Consider the following 5000-nt stretch of genomic DNA (forward strand, 5'->3'; position numbering starts at 1 on the left):
AAACTTGCTTTCACGAGGAAGGAATTATGTAGCGTGGCTGTGGGATGATCTATACCCCTTTTACTCAAACTTGGCCTAAAATTGACTCGTCTCCATCTCACGTGCTATGCTGTAATACCTGACTAACTCTATAATGTGATGCTAGTCATGAAGAACTGCTGTGGGAAGAATGCAGAGCCACAGCATTGTCTTTGTCTGCCACTGAGCTGTGTGTAATATGTTACGAAAGGACGAAAATCTAAGCCAAGTTAGTGTGAAAGACTTATAGTTAGTATTGCTATCATGTATATATTTTGATGATCATGAGTGTAGTGAGCATTTCTGATATCATCGATGCCCCTCTAAGCGATACTTCTTGGACTTAGTGTACAGTCGACATCAAGAGTCCAGTCGCCTCTCCTGCCTGTCTCTCCACCGACTTTGAAAATCAGTGTGGTGAATCCGCAGCAACAGATAATGATGACCTCATTCGGCCCCAGATCAATGCCACATGCGTCGTTTAGTATAGACCCACGATTATCAATGTCCGTGGAGAGAGAGGCAGGAGAGAAATACGACTTTTGATGCCGACTGAACAGCACTGGGCGACAAGGAAACTCCGTAAAAATAATGAGGGTAAAAACACGTTAAAAATAGAGTGAATCATGTGATTATTTAACAATATACTCACTCGATGTAGTGATGCTCTCGGGTGACTGCCCCTTCCTCTTCCTTCCCTCTTTCCTGACTTCCTCTCTGTCTTTCTTTCCTTCTTTCTTTCCTCTTCCTTCTGTCTATGGGTGACTCTACACTGAGTGACAAGCCACATAGTTTCCTGTACATAAGGAAACCAGTTACTACGCTGGGTGTTAACCATATAACCAAACTATGGCGCCTGGTGGTTTAGTGGATAATTAAGGCGCTCCAGCCGGACTGGGCCTGAGTAGGTTTATATCCATGGGATGGTTGGGGTTTCTTGCTCACGTAATGCCACTCAGGGATGAGTGCGGCTGGTCACTCTCATCTTACATGTCAGGGCCAACTTGCCTAGCCCCGGGCTCCTACGCTCCTCATGGGACAACACAGGATTACATGATGTATATATGTATGTAGGAAAGACTGGCGGGTGACAGTGTGGAAGACGAGTAGTGAGTCAGTGTGGTATCAGTGACATTTCACAGCGTGTGAGGAGATAATGATGGAGGCAGAATGGGTGGGAGTGACAGCTACATTTTGAGTTTGGCAAAAATATATGGCAAAGTCAATCACAGAAACCTCTTGAATGATACGCACTTATGTTTCCTTCTTACACAGTTATTTTTTTCTTTTATACATGTCTTCACACCCATATCCACCTCAAGCCCTCCTTTAGGGTCGCGCTCCATTAATTTAGGAACCAGTATTTTAGGCAATTTATTCACCTGGGGACAGATTCTTTGAGTTGGAGGGGTTAGATGAAGCCTACGGTAACTTTATCAGAGGCTCTCCAGAGATGAATACAATAAAACAAGTAACAAAAATAGATTACAAAAGACGTCGTAGTGAATTGGTCGATCATGACGGGCTTTTACTGTGCGGGTAGGATATAGTTCCCTTATATGGATATCATTCGCAGTTAGTTTAAGTACAACAAAACTATGCAGCCCCCACTCCACAACAGGACAGGCCTGCGGGTACCGGTACTCTACGCAGCCTGAGGAGGAAATATGAATAATACCACAGTTCGCCATAAAAAGTACCCGTTGCTGTCTGCTAGGGTGCGGCCACACTAACGCCAAATATGTGATCGGCAGGCTCAGAGGGGTCCGTCCAACATCCGAACTCGGATGCTGTAGCGGCTCTAGCCCTGTGCCTCGTCTCATCTTGTCGATCCCTTGTTTCAAGAGAGTGTGGCCGCACTCTTAGAGCCATCCGTCAGGAGAAAAAGGGCGCCTTACCCATTTCCCACGAAACCTGAAGAGTGGAAAGAGCAAAAGCCTGGAATTAACTACGTCTCCGACCAGTTATTTCTTTACTCTGGTTATGGACTGTAAATAGACGGTAGTTTGTCCCAGTACAATTTTATACCCATCCATAAAAGCTTGTACTCTTCACTCGATCCATCCATCCATTAGTCTATCCATCCATCCACCAATTCAAATGTCCATCTATCCATCAAATTTATATTCATCCAACAATTCAAACATCTAACTATCCACTCCTACATCGAATCATCCATCCTGCCTCATATCCATCCACCAATCGACCAATCCAATCAACCACCCAATAATCAAATCAACCATCCATTCACCCCCAATCAAACTCTCTTCAATCATCCACCCCTCTACCCATCCATCCACCAGCTATTTTTCTATCCATCCACCAATAGACCAATCAAATCACCCACCGATTAATCAAGCCAATCATCCATTCATCCACCAATCTAACTATCCATCCATTCATCCACCAATCTCACTACGGTATCCATCCACCCCTCTACCTATCCATCCATCCATCCACCTAAATGAGAACCTAGAGGGGGTTATTTCTGTCCTCCACTCAGATGGATTTGCATGTAATTATGAATGTTCCTCTTGACCCGCAGGCGGTTCGTGCGAGGAGGTGTTTTTGTTTTGGGGGACAAAAATAGTGTGTGTGTGTGTGTGTGTGTGTGTGTGTGTGTGTGTGTGTGTGTGTGTGTGTGTGTGTGTGTGTGTGTGTGTGTGTGTGTGTGTGTGTACTTTCTTCTAAAACCAAGAGGGCAACCCCGTGGTCAAAATCTGCTAGAAAAAGTGTAAGTTATTTTGCTCACATAAACGCACAGTTCGAACTCTGAGCTACTGGCTGGCCCCGTGACTTTACCCGTTGACTGAATGGTTTTAAAATCGAATTCCCTGGTCCTTTCCTTACCTTTAATCTTTCCACCAAGTTTGGTCTACATCCGAAAAAAAGTAACCTAAGTTGACCTGTTGTGTGAGCCTAACTTCTGCCTGATTGTCCTTATAATTGAATCCCTTCGTTCTTGCCTTACTTCCAACCCTTCCACTGAGTTCTACAGTATATGAATCGGATAAATTATTGACCTTCCCCAGTGACCTTGACCTTTGACCTACCGTTCTCAAAATCAACAGGTCAACGCATTGCTTGCCCCTCAACCGATCCACCAAGTTTGGTTGAAATCGGATCAAAACTGAATTATTTTGTTCACACACGGATAGACAGGAACACAGACAAACCAATCGAAAGAACAGCCGGCTCTCCCTATTGCGTGCGCGGGTGTAAAATGAAAATATAAACTGACTGGCAATGTACTCTTCCTGTCGTTCAGCTGTCTAGAGGCTTTGAAAGGATAATGAGAGGCAAAATTTAATCACACTTACTAGTCTCTCTCTCTCTCTCTCTCCCAGGTTGGGTTAGACATACACTAAAGCTGCTACAATAAAAGTCACCTGCTATCACGGTACTCTCTCTCTCTCTCTCTCTCTCTCTCTCTCTCTCTAATACATGTAGGCCTATTCAATCAATGAACCCACCTAAGGAAGCGGAATCCTACAATATCCACCACGATCCCTTTGATGTCACATTGTACAGCTCAGGAAAATGGAAGAGGCTGGGGCGGGGGAGTGGGGGAGGTGTGGGGAGTGGTAGGGGTGTGGGGAGTAGTAGGGGTGTGGGGAGATGAGGCACGCCAGTCAATCACAGTTGGGAGAGATTGTGGATGTGGGGAAGTGATTGATGTGTCGGTGGGGGGAGGGGGGATGGAAAGGATTACATGTCAAAGGAAAGTGGGGGAAGGGAGAGAAGGATAGGAGTACAAAGGAATACAAAGGAGTACAAAGAAATACAGAGGTGAATCCAAGAAATACAAAGGTGAATCCAAGAAATAGAAAGGTGAATCCAAGAAATACAAAGGTAAATCCAAGAAATGCAAAGATGAATCCAAGAAATGCAAAGGTGAATCCAAGAAATGCAAAGGTGAATCCAAGAAATGCAAAGGTGAATCCAAGAAATGCAAAGAGGAATCCAAGACATGCAAAGGAGTACAAAGGAATCCAAATCAGCACAAAGGTAAGTCAACAGCAACAGAAGCATTGGTCCTGTCGAGGCTGTTTGTTACAAGATAGATTATAAGTAACATAACTAATTTATGTGTCAAATGTAGAGGCAGGAAAGAGGAGAAAGAATGAGGGAAGAGGGAAGGGGAGGGGGGAGAGAGGAAGGCGAGTGGGAAGGGGAGACGGAGAGAGGAAGGGTAGTGGGATAGGGAGAAGGGAGAGGGAGGGAGGAGGGAAAGAGAAGAGAAGAGGAGGAGGAGGAGGAGGAGGAGGAGAAGGAGACAGTAAGTTGATGAAAGGAAGTAGTTAGCAGGGTTTATAATGTTACGGAAAGAGGGAGAGGGGGAAGGGTAGGAGGACTGAGACGGAGGGGGAGGGAGGGAGAAGCAGAGGGAAAGGAGGAAGGGAGGGAAAAATTGATGAAAGGAAGGAGACGGAAGGCATTACGGTGTCCGGGAAAAGAGAAAGAGAGAAGGGAAAGACCGGGGAGGGAAGGGAGAAACAGGAGAGGGAAGGGAAAAAAGGGAGGGAGGGGAGGGAAGGGAGAGAAAGGGAGGGTGGGGAGGGAAGGGAGAGAAAGGGAGGGAAGGGAGAGAAAGGGAGGGTTGGGGGGGAAAAGATAGGAGAGGGTTGAGAGGAGAGACTGGGAAAAGAAGAGGAATGACAGAAAAAGGAGCGAGGGAGGTGCCGTGGATAGGAACGAAAAAACTGATGGAAGGAAAAAGATAGAAGAAATTAAGCTCAGGAAAAGAGAAAGAGGGGAGAGGAGGAAGGGGGAAAGACAGAGGAGAGGAGAAGGAAGGGCGAGATAGGAACGAAGGGGCAGAGGAGAGAGAGGGGAGAGAAGGGGGAAGGAGGGGAGAAATGATGACGAAGGGGAAGATGGATGTAACTATATGCGTCAAAGATGGAGATAAAGGGAAAGGGAAGGAAAAAGAGACGAAGGGAGGAAAGTAAAGGGGAGGAAAGGAGGGAGGGGAGAAGAAA

The sequence above is a fragment of the Coenobita brevimanus genome, chromosome 102, assembly GCF_032717465.1.
Source record: "Coenobita brevimanus isolate Jiangsu-jjx chromosome 102, ASM3271746v2, whole genome shotgun sequence".
In the NCBI taxonomy this organism is placed as follows: Eukaryota; Metazoa; Arthropoda; class Malacostraca; order Decapoda; family Coenobitidae; genus Coenobita; species Coenobita brevimanus.